The sequence below is a fragment of the Halichoerus grypus genome, chromosome 9, assembly GCF_964656455.1.
Source record: "Halichoerus grypus chromosome 9, mHalGry1.hap1.1, whole genome shotgun sequence".
NCBI classification, from domain to species: domain Eukaryota; kingdom Metazoa; phylum Chordata; class Mammalia; order Carnivora; family Phocidae; genus Halichoerus; species Halichoerus grypus.
In genome coordinates this window covers 127,609,204-127,633,588 of record NC_135720.1, presented here as the reverse complement: position 1 = coordinate 127,633,588, position 24,385 = coordinate 127,609,204, and the positions used below count along the sequence as shown (strand labels likewise).

Sequence of the window (24,385 nt, the reverse complement as noted above, 5' to 3'; positions counted from 1 at the left end):
TAATTTTTATTTCTTTGCTAAAGACTCTGAAATTTTCCACATGTTTAATGCTTATTTACATTTCTTCTGTGAATTATTCACTTAGGACAATTGTTATTTTTCTGTTGGAGTGTTAGGGATTTCCTTTTTAATTTGACAGAACTCATTACTGATTACAGCTGTACTATTTTTTTAGCCATCATTATTGTGATGACAAACACAGTTCCAGTTTGTCACTGGCCTTTTAATACTTTTTTTTTTTTTTTTTTAAGAACTTTAATTCTTAGCGACTTAAATTTTTCTTTCTGACTACTTACATTGCTTTTATGGTTTCTGGGTCTTTCTACCTCCAAATTAGTTGGTATAAAGTGTAAGGTCATTGCTTGTTTTTTAAAATTGATTTTACTTTAAACATTTGAAACAATGATGTACCTGGGAATGTATTTCGGTGTGTGGGTGGCATCATGAGAATCCAGTAAAAAATCCATCACTCTCCTAACGATCAGTCAAGTTTGTCTTAACTATTAAAGACTGTATGCACTGGGACCTATTTGGGGGCAAACTATTCTATGACATTCATTATTAATTCTCATAGACCATAGTATTTTAATTGTTCCTTGTTAATTCTAATATCTAATCACACAATTTTATTCTCATCGTTCTGCCATTGCAAACTCATTACATATGCCTGCATATTTATTCTTTTAGATGAATTTTGGAATCATCTTGCCAAAGTTAGAAAGAAAAATGTCATCAGTGTTGTAACAAATTGCTTTAAAGTTACAGATAGTCCTCACTAGGTATAATTCACTGGAATTCTTACCACGTGAGTGTGCAAAGCAAGGCCTCTGTCCAAGATACACATGTTTTCGTTAACACAATCTGGGACAAAGTGAGAACAGCCTGAATAAATCAGTTTGTGAATATATTTTACCAATAGTTTTCTTATACAGGAGCATCATTCATCCCCCAAATAATTTTAACTTGGAATCTATATTCTAGGCATATAAATTAATTCATTAATTATATTTTCATTTTAAGATCTCTACACCCAGAATGGGCCTTGAACTCATGACCTTGAGATCAAGAGTTGCAAGCTCTTCCAACTGAGTCAACCAGGCGCCCCTGGTCTGAAAGTATTTAAATAGCATTAGAATAATTCCATTTTTGAAAAGTTTGTAGTTCTGTATTCACAAATAAGTTTCTCTGGCATAAAACCCTTTTCAAATTAATTTTTGATAATACATTTATTTTCTTTCCTGGTTACTGATGTGTTCCTCTTATTGTTTCTTTGGTTAATTTTGGAGGAATTTATATTTTCTCAGAAAACTTTCATCTTTAAACGTGTTTACAAAGTTATGTGTCCTTACGTTAGTATAAAATATCTCCATTTTCAGAGCCTGCATCTAGTGTACACCCTCTTACCATAAAAAGTCCCTTCCTTGAAGCTATCAGGTGCTGTTTCTGTGCATTCTCAGGGGTCCCTTGGGTGTTCAACTACAGGGCCTGTCAACTCAGGCACCTCCCTTCCTTCCTCGGTTTTCTGGGGCTGCCAGGTATGTAGACAGCTGTTCCTTTCCATTGAGTACCACTTCTGTAAAACCCAGTATCTCCCCCTAGCCAGTAAGCACTGCTGCTTCTACTAGCCACCACCTTTTTCCTGGGTACTGTTGCTAACTCCCTCTCCTTAATGTGGATTCCTAAGTTCTGGTCTCCTCAAGGCACAAAGCCACTAATGGAACTCTGGTTTCACTCAAAGGTAACTTTCTATGCTCTAGTACTATACTCCCCCACAAAAGATACTCAGGTACCAGCAAAGGAGAATCTGATTCCAGATGTCCGGGATGGGATCCTGAGTGTTCTGCTTGGTTTCCATGCCTTCAAAATATACCCGAAGTACTTTATGAATGTTTATTTTGAATCGACAGGAGGCTGGACTTGAAGACAAGTCATGGTGGGAAAGACCATGCTGCTCCCAGAAGCAGTTCTCTCTGTTGCCCAAGGCTTTGTTGATGGGCAAGGTTTGTCCTCCTTGGTCATGAGTACTTCCTTAAAGAAACTCCTCAGTTCTTCTGTAAATTGATTGCAATCATCCAAGCACACCTATTTGCTATTGTCACCCTAGAGGAAAACATGGAACTTAGTGTAGCACTTGGCTTCTTCCTCTGTCTGTTTATTCTTGTTTTTTTTTTTATAACACATTTTATTTGGTTAAAAGGCTATTGGCTTTTGCTTAAAGGCTGTTAGGTTGAAAGAAGCTTACAAGAACAGGAAGATAAGTTTAGGATGACCAAAATAATTTTAGAAGTTTAATATTACAAAATAGCTATCTTATCCACATATATATAAATATAAGAATGGATAAATCAACACTCATGAAAAGGTTGGGGAAAAAGCTGTCATCATGCACTTCATCTTCTTGATCCTTGTTACATCTCTGTTTTGACTTGTTACGGTTTGAGAATTCAAAATGTTTATTCGTATCTATTTTTCTACCTTGCCTAGATTAGATAAGGATTATTATCTGCTTTGCTTTGTCCTGTTCAAATGTGTAACTAATGGGTTTATGTATCAATTTAATTCTTTAATTTTTACTTTTGCATTTATTTACATTTTATTGAAATGTGGTTTTTTCCCCTAACTTTTTAGTTGGATTTTTATTAGCCATTTAAAGCATTTGTGTCCATGAATCTGTCTATAAGATTTATAGATTTGATTGCATTATCTTATATTTCATTGTATGTTATCCTACTTTTGTTGTCTAACATGTAATCAGTTGTAGCTTTGATTTCTTTTCTCACCTAGAATGCATTTAGAAGATGCTGTTTGTTGTTATATTGTTACATTTTTAATTTACAAATGGTTTGATTTAAATTTGTGTGATTCCAGGGGTGCCAAGGTAGCTCAGTCAGTTGAGTGTCTGACTCTTGGTTTTGGCTCAGGTCATGATCTCAGGGTTGTGAGATCGAGCCCTGAGTCGGGCTCTGTGCTCATCATGGAGTCTGCTTGAGATTCTCTCCCTCTCTGTCTGCCCCTCCCCTTGCTCACATGCTCTTTCTTTCTCTCAAATAAATAAATAAATAAATAAATCTTTGAAAAAAAAAAATTTACACTATTCCATTTAAACTTACACAATTGGGGCACCTGGGTGGCTCAGTCAGTTAAGCATCTGCCTTTGGCTCAGGTCATGATCCCAGGGTCCTGGGATTGAGCCCCGCATCCAGCTCCCTGCTTAGTGGGGTGTCTGCTTTTCCCTATCCCTCTGTGGCTCCCCCTGCTTGTGCTCTCTCTCTCAAATAAATAAGTAAATTAAAAAATAAATAAATTTACATGATTAGTTCATAGCTTATTGTAATATATTCTGAGAATGTGTATGGTTTGTATATTTTTTCGCTGAAAATTTTATTGAGGTTTTCCTTTACAATTAACACATGAGGTTTTCCTTTACAATTAACACATGAAGATTTAATGTACACTTGAAAAAAATTATTCTTCTTTTGTATTTACAATTTGATATATCTTTTTCTAGAGTATCCAATCATTAATTCAAATCTTCTTTATTAGTGTACTAAAATACCTTATGTCTCTGTTTTGCACATCCAATATAGCAAGAACTCAAATGACTGCTTATGAGTTCTACTGTAATGACATTACAGTTCTCTTTACTTCTGAGAGCTTTGGATTTATATTTCTATAGCTAATTAATCATGGCCATGATTTGACCTTTTAGGGTTTGAAATGTTTTGTTTTTTTTTTCCTTTACTTTGAATGCTTATTTGATATGCAGTTGGTATTTTCTATACATACTGTTTTATCCTTTTGTAAATCTTTCTTAGTATGGTATATACTAGCTGTAAGTGCAGATTTGGAAAGACTAGTGGAGTTTAAATTCCGATTCTGCCTGCTTAGTACCCTGTCCATTTCCTCATTTATAAAATGTCAGTTAGGATCATCTAGCTGACTCCAATTCAAATTAGTTTGGCATCATCCTACTTTGTTCCTTTGAAATTCCCTCTGCTATGTGTCTTCTGGATGCTAGTTTCACTCTCAGGCTGGCCTTACACACAATTGTAAGAAAGTTACTGCAGCTTAAAGCTTCACATCCACTGACAATGATGTTTCATGTCCAAGAACATGGAAACATTTTTCATCAGCTCCCCATTACATCTCATTGTCTCGTAGACCAATGGAAGCTGGAGGTCTGGTCAGTTTTTCCTGAGCAAGGTTGCAGGGCGAGGGCTGACCACTTAATAAAAATTGTGTCTATTAGGATGGAAAGAGCAGAAATCCACAATGAATGACAACAATAGCATTACCTCATATTGGATGAGGGCATCTCACTGAAGCTATTAGAAGTGTCTGGCACATTGCAAATGCTTAATAAATAAAAATGTTATTATTATTAACCTTTTCATATTGCTTTTTATTTCCTTGTGAGCAGCTTTCATGTGAATTTTTAAAATCTATTTTGAATACTGCTCCTTAATGAGAGAATTTATACCATTTTCTATATTCCCAGAATTTCCATTTGTTAATTGGTTCTGTCATCTTGTTTTATAAACTGTTGGATATTCCATCTTCCTTTAAATTGCCTTGATTCTGTGTTGTTGGCTATCTGAAATGTATATATTTTCTCCTTCCTCAGTGATTTGTTAAGTATAACTGTTATTTTTTTAAAGATTTTATTTATTTATTTATTTGAGAGAGAGTGTGTGTGTGTGCATGAGTGGGGGAGGGACAGAGGAAGAGGGAGAGAGAGAATCTCCAGCAAACTCCACGCTGAGCACAGAGCCTGACGCAGGGCTCGATCTCATGATCCTGAGATCATGACCTGTGCCGAAATCAAGAGTCGGATGTTTAAGTGAATGAGCCACCCAAGCACCGCATAACTGTTATTTTTTATTTCATAACTGGCTAAATTTAAGATTAAAAATTACTTGAGCCTGTGTGCTTTTTCTAATCTCTTTAAGATCAATGTAGGAATAATATGCAGACTTCTATCTCTCTGTGACATGAAGACATGTTTTTATTTCCATTCCTTCGTATTTGTCCACATGATTCTGGCTAATAGAAACTAATTATTAGGTTTTTGTTTTTGTTTTGTTTTTTGGGGGTTTTTTTTTGTTTTTTTTTGTTTTTTTGTTTTTTTTTTGTAGCTTAGCTTCTTCTTCAAGGATTCACAAAACCAGAACGTCCTCATGTATCCCTTTGGCCGTATCTTCCAGGTGTCCTGTCCACACTAGTGTCCTTTCCCTGTAAGGAGTGTGCAGTGCAAATCTCTGAGATACTCTACAGTCTAGTATCTCACTGCTATGAAACTCAAGAAAAGAAAATATAACAACACTTTTCCAGAAAGACACAGTCTGGAAAATGCAACACTACACAATGGAGACAACACTTTATATTATTACGCTTAACAGTTTTCTCAGGTTTTTTCAGAGGTCTCCTTGCCAAACAGAATCATACTGTCCCCTTCAATAAGCAAGTGGTCCAGTTTAAGGATCTCTCCAGACAGAAGAGCAGTCTTATTTTTCATTTGAATTTAAATCCACACATTCAGAGAAACACAAACATGAGATTTAGCCTTTAAATGTAGTATTCCTTCTCACTGTTTCCTCTTAAAAGTGTGGGTGTGCAATCTCAAATAGAATACCCTGTTAAAGGGGCAAGGGGCTGAGTTTAAAGAAATCTTCAAAGATGGCTTCATCATTTATCACTTCATCTGATACCTGCCAAAGTCCCGCAACCTAGCAGGTGTGATGAGATATGACATCCTTAAGAAGCCTACCTCACAGTAGGTGAGATAAGAAATTCAGGCAAGGGCTTCTGTGTCTGCATCCATTTGGAATGGCACAAGAAATCAAAGAAATAAAAGAGGTCATATATTTTTGAAATGACCACATTGGTGGTCATTAAGCAGAATTAAAAAAATGTAGAAACTTATTTAAAACTGAGTTTGAATTAGCCACCCTATTTTCTGGGAGAGGCTGGGGTGAGGCAGATGGCATAAAACAAACAAGACCACTACACTCTTTCATGCCACTAAAGGAAGAGCTGCTGAGAGTAGATGGCCCTTTGTGTTGGACAAGCACATCAGCGACCCTTGGTGTATAAGTAAGTGTGGACCCCAAGACAAACAGCCTCCAACAAAGGAAAGCCAGAGTTCAGCAGGCAACTAAAAATATAAACTGAACTCTTAAGAAATATTTGGTCTTTTTTTTTTTAAAGATTTTATTTATTTATTTGACAGATAGAGAGCGAGCACAAGCAGGGGGAGCAGCAGAGGGAGAAGCAGGGTCTCTGCCGAGCAGGGAGCCCGATGCGGGGCTCAATCCCAGGACCCCGTGATCGTGACCTGAGCCGAAGGCAGATGCTTAACCAACTGAGCCACCCAGGCGCCCCTTGGTCTTTTCTTTTTTTTTTTTTTTTTTAAAGATTTTATTTATTTATTTGAGAGAGAGCGAGAAAGAGAGAGAGAGAGTGTGCACATGAGTGGGGGGAGGGGCCGAGGCATAGGGAGAAGCAGACTTCCTACTGAGTGGGGAGCCCAATGTGGGGCTCTACTCCAGGACCCTGAGATCATGACCTAGGCTGAAGTTGGATGCTTAACTGACCCAGCCACGCAGGTGCCCCAAAATATTTGGTCTCAAAATATATATTTAGAATAAATGTATATAGAAGTAATAATTGCCTTAAGGGCTGTAAACCCAAGATCCTTTATAAAGAGATCATTTGTCAATACCTGTGGAGTAATGATTCTCATATTGTTTTGGTGAGGCTACTTAGAAAAAAAAAAAAATGAGGTTATAAATATCCCTTTGCTACATTTACTTGAAATTATTTTGCAAACAAAATTGCAACTGAAATGTCCTGCATTGAATGTTTACATTTTGGGAACCAAGTGACTTATTAATAACATGTTCACTTTCTAAATTACTTAACTATGATCTAGTTCCCAACAAATATTGATGATCATTTAAAAATAGTAATAATAATAATGATAAAATATAGACTTAATTTCTCGTGCTTTGTCATATTTCATATCAGCAATACAACCCTGAAAAGTAAGCTGTAAGTCTCATTTCCTAATGGGGAAATTAAAGCTCAGATAGCTTAAAGTAAGTGACTGAAGTAACATTCAAACCTTGACCACCCTGGTCTGAGTCCAATAAGTGTTCTTTTTCACTATATTATACTTAATGCTGTCAAAATAGTTCAATGAAGATGATTTGCTTTTCTTAGGAACACATGCTCTCCAATACCCATTAGAATGAAACACATCAGCTACTCACAAATAATCACACATCACATGGGTCCAGGCAATACTAACCTTTCATGTGACAGAAAAAGCATGGATTAAAATTATTTAGAAAATCCAAGGTAAGCTATCTTATGATACAGCAGTGTTTGAATAGGGCTCATTAATCACCAAGACGGAAAAATGGATGCAAATCCAAGTCTGATCTGTTGTGAACTGATAAAGCTTCTAGTCCAACATTTGCCCTCATGCCCTTTCCAGAGGTGGTTACACTGACCATGAATTCTTCAAGGTTACCCTGATCATTCAGTTGAGATTGCTGGAAGTTGTGTTTTGAACGTGCAATTTTGCCTCCTTAATGAAGATGCTTCTGCAGGTCATTGCAAGGGAGAAATGACACTAAAATACTACTAATGAGGTATCACAGAACTACGAACCTGCTTGACTCTTTAAAAATCATTGAGAGTGCCAAATATCCTTGACAGTGAGCGTGGCATTTATGCAGCTCCGGCTCTGTCCAACACTGCAATAAATACCTTGGAGGATATAAAGACATATAAAGTATGTAGTAAAGGAGCTTACTAGCCAGAAGTGTGAGACAAAAATTAAACACATAAAACAACCATAGCGCAAAGAGTAGCCGTTATAATTAATTGCTCAATTGTTTGGTATGGTTTTGAAGTGTATATACAACCCTTAAGGAAATATGTGTATGATCTGAGACATATCTACATATCAAAAAGTTTCAGAGGTAACATCACTTCTCAAAGAGTTTGTTTATATCAGAGAATTTATTTGCCTCCAAATGAATCAGTTTTATTATCACCTGAGGAACTGTTGGAAGCAAATAGTCCTTAGAATTGAGGTCAATAAAAAGAGTGCACTGATAAATTTTTTTCTGGCCCTTTGGCACAGCTTTTCAGCCTGTGTGATATGTGATCAACAAGACTCAAGACCATACACCAAATCACTGCACTGCATCAGCAGGCAAATCCAGTACATAGGGTGGCTCTATCCTCTGAAAGACACGAATTTTCTTGCCCCCAAATCAAACATCATGGAAATGAAACACAACATTTTGAAGAAACTTTTCTTTTCATGAACTCTGTCCTTATTCACAAAACATGCTTTGGGGATGTGCCTAAAATATAATAGAATGCTCAATAAATATTATACAGTTGAGACCACACATACGAGTAAGCGACATCGGATTATTTCTGGTAATGTCTGCAGATATGTAGATATGATTAAAAGAAAGGCAGAGATAAAATAGAGTAACTTGGCTTTTAGAAAGTCATTAAAGTAAGGGAGGTTGCTCATGAGGAAATATTGTGAGCTGATAATTTGTAGAATTCCAACTTTTAAGTCAGAAGGACATGTACAGTTATTACTTCAAAATGGAAATAACAGTTCATCACTTAACTAGGACAACATCTTGGGGCAGTCCTTGGACCTCTTATTGGTCAGGGTTATGGGTTGTGGAGAGAACAGTCCTGGCTGTTTTAGGTAGGAATGAAGGTATAAAGGGGACTTGGAGCTGAAAGGGCATCTGATAAATATTGTCTTCAGTTTTCTCTACCTATAAAGGGTTTGGAGTGTATGTCAAGTGAGCTAGTCTGCAGGATCTAGTACAGAGCTCCAAGCAACACACTCAATTGACCTAAATTTAGGTTAATTAAAATCTTGATGTCTAAGAATCATTTATGTTTTCTTTAATCATTTTTCTATAATGTTTAGCTCTTACTTATGTATCCACTAGTAAAAATAAATATATGAATTTTTGCTCTGTAGGACACTCATTGATCTAGCAAATATTAGGCCAATATGTAACTTTGGTTATTTGGAACGAGACACAGAGGAATCAAATAAACTTTCAGCCTTTAAGATTGTTCTACAGGGAAGATGTTGAAATTTGCATATTTTGATAATTAGTCTCGTCTAGCTTTACTGTTGACAGTTGTGAACTCTATGACATTCTTTTCACGTATACTTACTTTGGGAGGTCGTAGAATTCTTCCCATTAAACATATGACTTTGGATTTCAAACCTAGTAGAGATGTTTTGCAGGAAAAACAAGGATCATATTCCTGGAAAATAAGTAATCAGACTCTATGTCTTTTATAATACTGGTTGAAAAGTGAAGCACTGAGTCCTTGTCTAGTTTATCCATTGTTTGACTGAATTATTATTTGCTAAATTTCCAGTTATTATTCACTGCTTGAATGTTAAAGAGCAGATTAAAATTAAATCCGTCAAGCCTGGAAGTCAACGAATTCCTGTTCTTGGCTCTAACACTAACACCAGATGAAGTTCACCTTACAGTGATCAGATTCAGGGTCTCTGGCCAACATGTATTAGAATCTAGAAAACATACGAGGCCAAATGGGCCATTGTGGGTGGCAGAATGTGGTTGAATCAAACCCTACGCAATGGGCCTTGCCACACAGAGTGCTAAACTGCCAGGTTTTTTTTCAGATTCTGTGGCTCAGGCACCCGCCAAGCAGGAGATTTGTGATGAATAGCACCCATATTGATTTTTCCATAATGGACTGTAAAAGAAAAATGGACAGGTTTTGTTGCAGGTATTTTCATGGGGTACTAAATTGGAGGATTAGTTGCAAACAGCAGTACTGATAAAGTCTGCTGTCCATCTTGATGGTTGGGTCTTTCTATTAAAATGACACATAAATAACCTATTATATCCCCCACCCATGGAAATTCAAATGTACCTGTCAACTTGATAAAGCACTTGCCTGGAGGGAAGCATTGTTTACATTTTTACTCTATTCGTCAGAAAAAGTGAGATTCTAATTATTTCTCCCACTGTAAATTAATGCTGACTATGATGGTTAGCATATCTCTGTATTGTTACATCTTTTGGAAAGTTAAATAATAGAACTGATCCATCATGTATTATGCAATGTGTATTTTATGACAGCCTTCCCTAAGCTCTTCCATCTCCTCTCTATAAATGCTCATTTCTTCTCTAACTTGTGTGCTTTCTGCGTCTGTCTTTCTTTTTTCTATCCCATGAGAAATCTTTGTTGATACCCAGTTAATTCCAAAACTCTGAACTTCCACCCTCTGTAGCCTGCCTTATTTCTTTCCCTCATGGAAAAACATATACAATTTTCAACCCACAAATACTTGTTTTTAATCATCCAGTGTCATTCTTAGCCTCCTCCTGGGATATTTTTCCCATTAGATATATCATGTTTGAAGACGTATCATTTGGTTATATTCAGAATTTCCACCTCATAAGTAATTGGATTGATTTGTCTTCAGAATAACTTCACCTTTTCCTTCTTCTTCTTCTTGTTATCTTTTGGTTGATACTTGTGATAATAATTATGTTAAATAATGCCTATGTAATAATAAGCTCTTACCACTTTCCCCATCTTATTCCATCTATTTCTACTTCAACTACTTCTTCCTCATCCTCCCCCACACCCTAATCTCTACCAAAAAAAAAAAATTGTTTCTTCATGGGCAGAAAATGCATGGAAACACATAGTCTCTAAGCATTCCTATAACAACCCAAAAACAGCTACCTGAAGTAACTTTAGGGATAAGGATATAAAGTACCTTATAGTCCTGAATCTAGTGTTTTCAACTGTTTCTTACACAGAGACAGTCACTGATATATTCACCTGTTGAGTGCTGTGTTTATTAAACCTTATGCATCCACAAGGTGACCTTCGAATTAAAAGCACCTGAAAGATAAAGATTCAAAAGAGTAAGTGCCTCTGCCTATTTGAAGATCTCTGCATAGCCATAGCTAGAAGTGTGGCGGAGATAGAACGCCACGCATCATGCACTCTGTGCCCAACCTTCCCAGCTATTCTCTTAAAGGATCTCCAGGGGTGAATTGATTCCCTAGTTGATCTTTTCCCCCCGTTTGTAAATCGCAAGCCAATCTTTAGCTTAATCTTCTCTAATACCTGTTTCTTCCACAAATTAATTCCTGCCTGAATTCAAGATAGTATACCACAAAATCACTGGCAAATTTCACTTGGGCATTTGTAGCATAAACAATTTAAAAATCTGTAAATATCCTTTAATTGAGCTAATTTAACAAAAGCTAAATTAATGACAATGCCTTTTAGCTAAAACAGTAAAGCAATTTAATAACTTCATTAATTTTGTTTTACAATCAATTTTTAATAATCAGCTTATATGTCTTTAAAAAAATCAATTTTCCCATTGCTCAAGAGATAATATATTCCTATGGCTTCTAAGGAATTATAACATGTTTTGGAAAATACGGCAGTATATTGTCTGTCAGTTATCATTTTATTTACAATTCTTTTACGTTATCTTGAAAATTATGTGTTGTAGTGAGAATTAGGACATGAATTTTATTTCCTCTATGCCTCCTTTTTTATAAAGGAAATGGGTAGACTAAATGTCTTATTTGATTGGTTCTCTTAGTAGACTTAAGAGAAAAATAAAAGATGTTAAGAGAATACACAGATAATCTGATAGCTGGACAAAACTCAGCTGCTGATCAGCTGTTGATAAAAAATAAAGCTATAGTTTTGAGAGAGATAGTATTAAACTGTCATTAAAAGATAACTAAATAAATCTTAAAAAAAAAGAACAAACAAGGCTGCTTGGGTGGCTCAGTTGGTTAAGCGTCCGACTCTTGATTTTGACTCAGGTCATCATCTCGGTTGTGAAATCGAGCTACTGTCAGGCTCCGCTCTCAGCGAGGAGTCTGATTGAGAGTCTCTCTTTCCCTCTCCCTCTGCATCCCTCACCCACGCACGCTCTCTCTCTCTAAAATAAATAAATAAGTTAAAAAAAAAAGATTACAAAAAGGTGTTTACTAAAAAACTATTTCAATCTGACATTGCTTAAAATCTGGATTTTAGCATTTTTTAATTACGCAGAAAATAGAGGTGCTCTGTTGTATGTGCATATGTGTGTGTGTATGTGTGTTTGTAAGAGAGACAGAGACAGAAAGACACACACAGAGACAGAGAGAGAGAGTATGGGTACACACTGATGTCTCACTCTTATGTAACCACTCATCCATTTGCCAGTCTCATATCAAGTTAACTGAATAAGTGAAAGAAATTAAATCATGCTGCATGTCACTGTACGTCACCTGAAATAAACAATTTACAAGTCCGGTGGTCTGTTCTCTTAGTATACAGAGAGATGCTGACTCTGTCTGGTGTGTATTCAGTAGAATTTTACGGCAGATGAGTTTCGAGCTAAATTTTAGCTAAAATTTTGGAAGTATTTATTTCCTTTAGACTCTACGTGAGAAATGCTTGGTAATCATGATCCTGTCACTTGAGTCTTGAATTTCTGGCTCCTAAGATGGACACACTGATGGGTCAGTGTTTACATGTTTGGGCGTTGTACTCTTTTAGATTATAGCAAAATTGAAGAAAAAAGTTCTGTTAAAAAATAACTTTATCATGATTTGCTGATCTCTAGAAACTTGAAAGAGTGAAAATACTGACTTACGGAAAGTCTTATCCCTCAGTCTTGGATTTTTTAAGTATTCCCATTCTAGTGCATATTCATTACTTTAATATTTTACTGTATTTCAGAGATTAAAATTCTTTTAGAAATCACTGAATTAAATAACTCCATTTTACCACCGAGGAAAATGAGAAATCAAGAATTTGCCCAAATGATAAGAATACAAATCTAGAATTTTGTTCTCATGACTATTGCAGCGGACTACTTTCCAGAGATAAGAAAGGATGATAAGCCAGAAACATAGGCAAAAATCAATGGTTTATTAATATTAATATTAAAATAAATATTTAAGTAATATTATCTATGTTTCCAGAGTTTATAATCACACAGTGTATAATTGATGTAAACTCAAAATAGGGAACCCCAATAAGAAAAATGACAAATAAACATGTATACAATTTTGCATTACTATGGGGTCAATCTCTTTGAAACCAAGAGATACCACATGACCAGTTTCTATTAACCACGTTAATAATTCTAAGCATTCTGTGTCATGGAATATGCAATTTCAACACAGAGGCACGGGCAAGCTAGGTTTCTATAATACAGTGATTCTTCCACATTTTGCCAATACTGTCTTCAACAAGAGGTATTTTTCACCTTAAAAAGAAATAGATGTAGAATTTACAGAAGGATAAAAAAAAAAGATACAAAATATATATGACTCTTAGACCTGGAAGATGCCTTAGAAAGTCTTTCATCCAATTTTCTCATTTTATGAATAAAGAAACTGAGATTCAGAGTTCATTGGTGACTGAGGCAGGGCACCTCAGGTGCTCCGTTTCCCAGGGCATTATTTTTTATCAGAGTAAACAAGGAGGGGCACCTGGGTGGCCCAGTCATTTAAGCGTCTGCCTTCGGCTCAGGTCGTGATCCCAGGGTCCTGGGATCGAGTCCCGCATCAGACTCCCTGCTCAGCAGGGAGTCTGCTTCTCCCTCTCCCTCTGCCCCTCCCCCACCAACTCATGTTCTTTCTCACTTGCTCTGCTCTCTCTCTCAAAATAAATAAATAAATAAATAATTCTTTAAAAAAAAAAGTAAACAAAGAGATGGGCTATTTCTTTTTTTTCTTTTTTTTTTTTTAAAGATTTTATTTATTTATTTGACAGAGAGATAGACAGAAGAGCACAAGCAGAGGGAGTGGCAGAGGGAGAGGGAGAAGCAGGCTCTGCACTGAGCAGGGAACCCGATGCGGGACTCGATCCCAGGACCCTGAGATCATGACCTGAGCCGAAGGCAGATGCTTAACCATCTGAGCCACCCAGGCGCCCAAGATGGGCTATTTCTTTACAGCCAAATCCTCTCCAGACACTTGTTCCCCATTGCTCAATATTCAATAATAAAAAACACAGATCTAGCTATTTAATTTATATATTTGTGACTTAAAATGAATATACTTTCCTAGCTTCATTGAAATGGTGGGCACTTCGGCAACAATATTTTCCACCCACTTCACAGTTTTAAAATGTGTCCTTAGAGAAGCAATGGAGATAGAGTTTAAAAGCCTGGATTCTGGGGTCAGATGTCCTTACAACCATATTTTGGCCCTACAATTTACTAATTCATCCTAAGTAAGTTGGTTGACGCCCCCTGCGCCATGCTTCATTTTCATTCACCTGAGATTTGGAATAATAACCACCTAGGTTTATAATGAGGATTAAGTGCAGTAATTCATGTAAGGTGGATCATTGCCTGTGTTAGTTTCCTGGGGCTGCCATTTCAAAGTGCCACACAGTAGGCAGCTTAAACAATAGGAATGTGCTGTCTCATAGTCCTGGGCTAGAAGTCCAAGGTTAAGGTGTTGGCTGGGTTGATTTCTTCTGACAATTCCATGCCTCTCTCCTGACTTCCAGCAGTTTGGGGGCCATCTTTGGCATTTCTTGGCTTGTAGATGAATCACCCCAATGTCTGCCATCATGTTGATGTGGCATTCTCCCTGCATGTGCATGTCTGTCTCTGTCCAGATTCCCCATTTTCAAATTTATTTGTGTGCTTGTTTATTTATTTAGTTGAGAGAGAGAGAGAGAGAGAAAGTGCATGCACAAGTGTGGGAAGGGGCAGAGAGAGAAGGAGAGAAACTCAAGCATACTCCACGCTGAGTGTGAAGCCCGATGCACGGCTTGATATCACAACCCTGAGATCATGACCTGAGAAAAATCATGAGTTGGACACGCTTAACTGACTGAGCCACCCAGGTGCCCTCAGATTCCCCATTTTTATAAAGTTGCAGTCATATTGGATTAGGACCCACCCTACTGATTTTATATGAATGGACTGCAAAGACTCTATTCCCAAATAAGTTCTCATTCATAGGTACTGGGATTTAAGACTTAAATATCATTTAGGGAAACACTATTTGATCCACAGCATTGTCCCCCATTTTCAGTTTACCCCTCAAGATCAGCCAGAGTGATGCTTTCTATAACGTCATAGATGTTACTCCTCTGTTCACAAATGCTCAATGGTTTCTCAGTCCAATCAGCATAAAAGCCATCATTCTTCAGTGGTCTTCATATCCCTGAATGCTTAGCTTCTTGCCCCAGACTCCCACCACTCTGATCTTACCTTCTTTTTCTCCCCTTGCTCACTTTGCTTCATTCTTTTGGCCTCTTTGCTTTTCCTTGAACATAAGGCAAATGTATGCCCCTCATAGTCATTGTACTTGCTGTTCCTTCTTCTGACACTATTCTCCCACTTACATACATGACTGATACCCCTTCGCTTCATTCATTTATTCCACTGTCTCCTTCCCAGAGAGGCTTTCCCTGAATAAAATAGAAGTTCTGAATAAAAAATAGCAACAAAGTAGTCCTTTATCATCCCCACTCCACCCAGTGCCTCATCTGCTACCCTGTTTCCTTTTTCTCAGTAGCACTTACCCTATATTCAGTTAAAATCATGTTTTCTTCCCTTGGAACGTCATCTGAGTTAGAGCAAGGACTTTATCTTATTGGTTCTGTTCTGTGTCTCCACATTCCCCTGGTACGGTGTAGGATTTCAGTGAATGGTTGAAATGAATGAATGTGCTTTGACCAGAGCCTTTTATATAATGAGTCCTAAATAAGTATTATTTATAATTCTTATTCTTAATTAATCTTTCCCCAAATAGCTACTGCTGTGATCAATTTTCTATATGCTGTTTTCCTTCTTTTTTTTTTTATTCTGCCCCGGAAATTTCATGCTCAAAGAGAGATCTACATTCAGAAAAAAGGGTAAGCGTGATGATCAAATCAGGAAATTGACAAAATCTTGTGAAATCTTAAAAGGTATTAACATTCTGGAAACTTAGACTCACTAAACTAGAAGTTTGGTTGAAAGATGAATGTCAATTTCCCCCATTCTTTTATTTTTTAAGACAAAATTCTTTATTTTTCCATGTAGAGCCTTTTTGTTCCTTCCAAATCTCAGGGAAATGTCCAGCATGAGCCCTTATTGTCATTACTTACACACATGATTTATCCCTCCTCAAATCTTTTTGAATTTTTAGTCTCTCATAGGGCATTTAAAACTTCTTAGTTGTAAATGAGAGTTATTTACATTTGTGTCTCACTTCCCATGCTAAATTGTGAGTTTCATGGAGCCCAAGATAATAGGATTTAACCTGTATAGCTAATGACATCTGGCTTGAATGCGTGACTTAAAAATGTCTTTGAATAGTGAAAAAGGACCTAGTTTTTTTTAAGGATTTATTTATTTCAGAGAGAGAGCTTGAGCCGGGGTAGGGAGGAGAGAGGGAGACAAGTAGACTCACCGCTGTGCAGGGAGCCTGACATGGGGCTTCTACCCAGGACATTGAGCTCACCACCTGAACAGAATCGGAGAGTGGGACGCTTAACCGAACTGAGCCACCCAGGCGCACTGAAAAAGACCTAGTTTTAAAGCACAAATGACACATTCTGATTTCTTTTATAGTTGTGAAAAACGAGAAAACATTCCCTGGTTCTGTAAGCAGAAGGTATTAAATTAAATACACACCTTTTTTTTTTTTCCAATTAAATCACTACCATTCCAATCAAAATAATATTTCTTTACTTGCTGGGCTGTTAATAAGGCAATTAATTATCATATAATGCATTGTAGCTTTGGAGTAAAGGTTTATATGCGTGCAAAAGGGTATTATCCCAGGAGAGTTATGACAGAGGCACTCTTGGGCTTGTGGGTGGAGTAGGAGGATGATGTGATAAGATAGCAGCTGAACAAACTTCACTAAATTAGGAAATAAGGAGTTACAACTTGCACTGGGGGAAGTTGGTGGAGAGTTCACCTCACTGATACTTCTGAAGGCTTGGCCTTAGTTTTTTTTTTTTTTTAATGACAAAAAAGAGCGGTTGTTTTGCATATCCATTTGGAGTTGGCAAAAATGAATCCATTTCAAAAGTAGCTTCAAAGATAAGCATGCAAAAAACAAAATAAAACAACAACAGGCTGCCTTCAATACTGAATCAATTCAAATCACTTAATTCATTTATGTATTCCTTCAACAAATATAAATTTAGTTCCCCTTATGAGCCAGGCTTTCTTCCCTTTTCTCCCAAAGCTTATGTTTGTGTGCGGGGAAACAGACAATAAACAAGTAAATCTATAGTATGGTTGCTAGTAACACTTTTAGTAAGTGTTATGATGAAAATAAGGCATAGGGTATGGCTGAGGGTGGAAATGTTATTTCATACGGGGGGGGGGGGAGCGGTCAGAAGAGATGCACTGATAAGGTGACATTTGAGTAGCATTTTAAAGGAAGGGAGTGAGCTGGTAGGTGTCTGGGGAAGATTCATGCAATAGCCATTGCAAAGGCTCATGCAGGAGCATGCTCAGTGTTTGGTAAATTCACCCTTGCTGCTGCCAAATCTCTCTCCTAGATTTTCAGCCAATTTATACTACCTAACTAAGGTTTAGAAAAAAAAAAAAATTGGTTAGGGTATAAAGAAATTATAATTTATATAGTTTTGTTCATTGTAGGTGATGCAAAAATATTTGGGCAACTACCTTTTGGGAGTAATATATCCTGAATATAAAATAAAAGACTCACATGCACACACATATACATAGAGACAACTTCTCCCTCTATCTCTGGCTTGTCTTACACGTCAGTATTTTTCTGCCATTAGAGAAAATTAAACTGCAGATGTGGAATAAGAACCAAGAGATTAGTCACCAGTATGATGGTGGCCACCCTTTTCGATGAATAATTTCCTGATAGAGAGCTCAGGGCACATCAAAGCAAAGGTAGAGGTGTTGGTTGAATAAATATTTTATTTTATTTTTTTTTTTTAAAGATTTTATTTATTTGAGAGAGAGAGAATGAGAGAGAGCGAGCACATGAGAGGGGGGAGGGTCAGAGGGAGAAGCAGGCTCCCCGCCGAGCAGGGAGCCCGATGCGGGACTCGATCCAGGGACTCCAGGATCATGACCTGAGCCGAAGGCAGTCGCTTAACCAACTGAGCCACCCAGGCGCCCCTGAATAAATATTTTAAAAAGAACAAGTAATCTTCATACTTGTAGATACCTGAAGCTCATTTTATCGATAACAATTTAGTGGCTTAGTTGGATTGATGGGTTTAAGTAAACTTTAGCCAGGTCTATGGATCATATTGCAAGGCTGCTATCTGAAAAGGAAAAAAAAAAAAAATTATAGTCTGATTTCTTTCCTTCTGATAATTGGACTAAAACTGGCTGTCTTAACTAAGTGAGTCCAATTATTTGTCTTCAGTTCTTTTGGATCAGAAACGAAAATATTAGATCACAGATAATTTCATGTTGTTGTTGTTTTTTTCTTTCCGGAATTCAGGGGAAGAAAGAGGCTCCTTTTAAATTTGAAGATTTGAGTATATGGTGAAATTCTTTGGCCATGGTTTATATATTTTATGCAATCGGACCGTAAAATTAAACATTTTTTTCTTTCTGTGTCTCTAGAGAGTGGAGTATATGAATGGAAAATACTGCTAGCCACATCATTATGACTGTTTTCCATTTAAACAAATGCATTTGCCACCTGTGGGATTTATCTCCAAAAGCAGTGGGCGGCTGGAGCAAAGTTTTGGGTTTTTTTCCTTACCTTTCTCCTTTCCGTCATCTTTTGAATCTCCACTCCACTCCTGATCTCAGATTTGTAGCAGAATGTTTTCACTTCAGAGTCCTCTCTTCCTATTGGTCCCCAGTGCTTCCCATGCACAGGGAAGAGGCAGAAGTGGGGCGGTGGGGTTGCTCTATGCTCGTGCTCTCTCGGAAACAAATCTAGTTGCTTGCCTCTAGTTGTGTCGGTGTTGTTATTAATGTTTGCATACGTACGTACAGGCAAAAGCCTTGGGAATCCTGCTAAGATCTGTGACTTTTCTACTTGCATGAAATAACCTGTAACTTTTTCTTTCATTTTTTCTATTCACAAGAGCTTCGAAAAACGTCATAACCAGAAGTCAAGTTCTTTGTGGTTTCCTAGTGTGTTTCTTAAGAATTTCGCATAGTGCTATGAAAAAACATATATTTCTGCTAACAGATGCAAGATGTGAAACTTGGGGGTTCTTAAAATTAGAGACATTCACAATAGCAAAACTTACTATATAGTGTGTACACACCCACATATAGAGATCCATTAGATTTCCTAAATTGCATAATTTCTACCTAAATTAAGCACAGGTAATTTTGTTTAGAAGTATGGCTTTCTGGTAATGCAACATAGTTTATTACCTTTCTCTAAACTGATTCAAATTTACTTAAGTGCTTGTTCTATACTCCTAATGGTTATGTTAAAGAAAGAAACAACAAAGGCATAATCATCTTAGTTACCTAATTTATTTGTAGGTAATCTTCTATTAATTTTTTGCTGTTTTATTTCAAAGAACACACAAAATGAAGAAATGTGCCAAATTGCTGATATATATATATCAGATTGCTGATATATATATATATATATACATATATATATATACATATACATATATGTATATAGTCTGCACAGAAATAAAAATGTCTCAATGAAAATCGAAAACATTATCAAATATGTAGTCTATGCTTCCCAAACTTCTGATATTATCTCAGGTTTTAGTATTTTAGGCCAAGGTCATAGGTTAGATTCTTATGTGAGCCAAGTATGTCTTTGTCCAAAAAAGTGGAAACTATAGATGAGTCAAGGAAGAGCATCCATTTTTACACTTGGAAAACCAAACCAACTCCTGCTATGTCTTTTCCATTCTGTGAACAGGAGTTGCCATCTTTTACTAGACCCAAATCTTTGAAATGTTGACATTTTTTATTTACACCGGGATATAGGATATTGGGGAACTACAGACACAAGATTAGTTATAGATTTGCATTCACTGATTCTAAGGGAAGGCATTGCTTTCTAAGACAAAATAAAGCACTTTTGGGTAAGACACCCATTTTACTGAGACCCAGTTTTTTAAATGACACATGCTCTCCCAAAGAAATGGTGAATAAAATCACCATCATCAAGGCACAACTTATTTGGAGTTCTAAGCTTTAAATACTCAGGAGACCGAGTGGATCATCCAGTATGACCTAATTTCCTGACCCTGGCTCCCTCTTGCCGACTTTCCACACCTGTAAATAGAGTGCAAATTCCAGTGAGGAAAGAAAAGAAATCCACCCAAGAGCTGGCCTGTTAAAAATGTATCTATGCAGTAAATCTATGTACCACTGTGTAATTATAATAACATAAACAGATCCACTATAAGGACATTCACATCAGACCTAATTTCATGCTGAACTATTACAATGCAATTAACAGCCTCATAGTCCTGTTTTAATTAAGCTCTGTTGTGAAATATGCAGCATTTGAACCTGTTCCGGCCTGTTTCGTCTACCATTGAATTACCGCCCTTAACTTGTTTTTCTGCTGAACGACGAACTTCATTTAAGGATTACTGTTTGCGGGTCTAGCATTTTGTGGGTTCTTCTCAGCTTTTGTGCCTCCAGGTTGATCTCCTCAGGTGTGTCCTATATGTGTAGTCTCTCCACTCACTTGTCTCCATAGATCTACTAACTCACTCTGGGCTCTCCTGGAAACGAAGGGACAGAGTTGATGGGTTTAACGAAAGACATTTCAGATGGCAGGAGAGTTTACTTCTGGAGCTACCTTCAGATTCCAAAGGGCACGGTAGCTGTCTCCTGGCCTATCGTTTTGCAGAAATACTGAGTGAACTCCAATTTTCCGTGGATATTATCCCGACTGCCCAATAGTTTAACCATTCTTCACTAGGAAATGGAAAGCAAAGGCATCTAGAGAAAATGCAGTTTATAGAAAAATCATATCCTGCTTCCTTCCTTTTATCCCTCACCGACCCTAGGCGAGAATGTCTGAGGTTGTCTGGTGTTTGCCTTAACAAATCTTTCCCTTCCTCTATTTGAATTGTCTCTGTGGCCCAAAATAAAATTAAATGAGAAGTATTACACGGGAACAGTTATCAATGATCACAGGTCAGTTTGCCGAGAACCTTGTTACTCAACAGCTTGCTTTAAAGAAATAGAGCTAAAAGTCAAGAGAGCACGGTTGCCGAGAATCACGTTCACCCACATAGATTATTCAGACATGAGCCAAAGGACCTAAGAAAAATCGAACGGTGATTTCCTCATCACTCCTCACCTCTGTGTCCACCCTCTGATCTGCCTTTCTTCAGATTTAGTTCCTGTTATAAAAATCCATGTTCTTCTTTTTTTTACCTTGCCCTACTTTCTTAACCCTAGGGAGGATTTTAAGAAGGTTTCAAAGCTAAGCATCCCCAATTGCTTCAGGCTGTCTTCGGTTGTAAGTCAGAATATAAAGCAATTACCCGTAGGGTAGGATGTGTTCATGGCCAATGGGAGAATGTTCAATATATCAGCGGGTAACCGAAAATATTCTCTTCTGCGTGAACATCTGGTTCAGATTCTTAACCATTTCTAGTGAGGTTTTATGGGTCTCTCTCCCTCACTTCTGCTCTGCCTTCTTTTCTATAAGGTGTGTACCCATACAGCAAAATAATGGGGTTTCACTTGATCCACATGCTTTGTTGTTGATAAGTATTCGATTATCCTATCTTAAGAACTGCTAGCTAGAAATCCTGAAAACGACCCCAACTGCTTTTTTTTTTACAACTTTATGGTCCAAAAGAGGGGGAGAAAAACATACTCTGGTATTTTTTCCAGTTCATCTTCAATTCAAAGAACCTTGAGAAACTTCCATGGCCTTAATGCCAGCAAAAGTTTGGACACTGCCTCTAATCCTGTTTGTCACGTCGTACTCCACAACACCCCTTTTGAGTCAAGAAGGGTGTTTACAAAGTTCCCACCCTGACCAAGGATAGAAAAAAAATCTTCCCTCAGCTTCTTCCATATAAGCACTTAACTGAAGGGAAAATTCAGCACCCAGAGTCATGTTCAGACACATCCCCATTCTGCAGCCACACACTAACACACAAAGATAATAGTGTCCTACGTGATCAAACATTTTACCCACGGTGAAATCAGAAGTGCCTGGGCTTTAGAGTCAGACCAACCTGGGTTCAAATATCAGAGCTGCCTGATTATTGTTGGGGTCTCAGGGGGCTACTCTGTTATACACCTCTTTTCCCCATCTGAGCTATTTGAGAAAATTAAGGAAACACAGGAACCAGACCAAAGGCAATAAAAATGTCAGCCTCATTACTGATAAAGCTGTTTGGAAGATATGGCTCTAGATCCGCTGCCAAGTGGGCTTGTTAATTCATCACCCCGTAAGGAAGGAGAGTCAACACAGACAGAGCTGGAATGCAAGGTCATGCTCAGAAGAGGTTGCTCTTGTTTTTTTTTTTTTTAAAGATTTTATTTATTTATTTGAGAGAGAGAGAATGAGAGACAGAGAGCATGAGAGGGAGGAGGGTCAGAGGGAGAAGCAGACTCCCTGCTGAGCAGGGAGCCCGATGCGGGACTCGATCCCAGGACTCCAGGATCATGACCTGAGCCGAAGGCAGTCGCTTAACCAACTGAGCCACCCAGGCGCCCGAGGTTGCTCTTGTTAACACTAGACTATGGACACGCAAAGAATATGGGTGCTTCCTAGAGGCAGCTTGGATGTAACAGAACGAGAGGGCAAGGCAAGGGGGCTGCTCTGGTTTCTTGTTCCGAATTCACCAGCGAGGACAACAAGTAAAGTTGTGGAAAGGAGCCAGGAGTATTGGGCTCTCTGAGGTGAAAGAATAAGAATGATCTCTTAGTAAATATCATCACATAACTATGTCTCTGGACAAGTTGCTTAACATTTCTGAGCTTCGGTTTCCTTAACTATAAAATGGGAATAATATACCAACCTGGCAGACTGGCAACATTAAATGATGATATACATATTAGTGTGTGTGTGTGTGTGTGTGTGAATTGCCCATGTTAAGACCTGCCACTAAATATTGCTGACTTCCTTTCAAGTCTACCTACCCCTTTCTTCCTAGACACTTAGATGAAAGATGTCTCTGGGCAGAAGGCAAGTTATGCTCTCTTCCCTAGGGTTAGAGATGGTTAAAAAGGAGAGGAAGAAGGAAGTGCATATCAACGTGGATAAAAAGTTATCCACGTTACTGCCCACATTTTCAAGATCACTTACCTTTTGAAAGGCTGAGTTGCTGCTTTTCAGACAAATATGCACATCTTCGCAGACTTTTCAACAGACAAACGGTGTCTAGGGGTGCAACACAGATGTGTTTCTACTGCATTTCCCAGACGGAGAGGCTCTTATCTCTCAGGGCTCCAATCTAACTCCCTCTTCACCAGTACTTGGTGAAATGAGCAGAGACTGGATGGGTCTCCAGAACATGACATGCTTGTTCCCATCCCATTTATTTTATTCTGCTTTTCCTGAAGTCTAATCTTCTACATCCAGAGGCTGGGAAACATCAGTGAATGGGCTGCCTTTAAAGAAGAGAAGGAGAGACATATGTAATACCTGGCCTGGAGCTGTGTGTACAGGGTGGAGAGCTACGAGGCCTGGTTCTGATCCTGCACAGACTTCTGGAGGGGCCTGAAGAGCAGCCTGTCATCACTCATCTCCTGATTTTACCTGGGGATGTGTGGTGTTGCTTCACATCCTCACCAGGCTCCCATGCAAATGAAGAATTAATTCTATAAAGTGATTTATATTTGCCCAGTTGCTGCTACAGTTATTCCACGGTTTAATGAATTTCTCCTTCAGATATGTTCAATGAATTATAGTCCTTCCCCAGACGTGCACTGCCTGCTCGCTCACCATAGTGCATTTCCGTGGGCTCACGGGCCAGTGCGGTGTTGTGCTTGAGACATCTCTTTCACTTACAGCTCATATCTATGTAAACCTGGTGACCAAACTCTGATGAGTCTACCTCAGGAAAAGAAATCATGCACTCTGTTTCCAATCCAACTGCCACGGCCCAAACGCCAGACATCATCTATCTTGGGTAGGATCATCTCCAATCTCGCATCCTTCTGGTCTACCCTCCATGTTGCTTTCAGCTCTCTTACTCTAAAATACAAATCAAGCCTCTCCTCTGCTCTAACCACCAACTCCCCTTAATGAGTATGCTCAAAATATCTTAGCACAACAGGTGACGGTTTTGCAATCCCGAATGATGTTTCCAGCCTCACATCCTGGTCCTCGCTCCCCTGCTACAATCCAGTCCACTGGACCATTCATCGGCCCCTGAACCCCAGCTGCACCTT

The 24,385-nt window shown here is 38.0% G+C and overlaps 1 long non-coding RNA gene across 1 annotated transcript; it reads right to left on the bottom strand.

The window, feature by feature from the left end:
- Window positions 1–996: 996 nt before the first annotated feature.
- On the bottom strand, window positions 997–23,559 carry LOC144379003 (uncharacterized). Its single transcript, XR_013440970.1, has 4 exons — window positions 23,298–23,559; window positions 10,823–10,950; window positions 9,232–9,324; window positions 997–2,100 (listed from the first exon to the last, which is right to left on the bottom strand). It is a non-coding gene; the product is annotated as an uncharacterized LOC144379003 (long non-coding RNA).
- Between the last annotated feature and the right edge of the window lie 826 nt (window positions 23,560–24,385).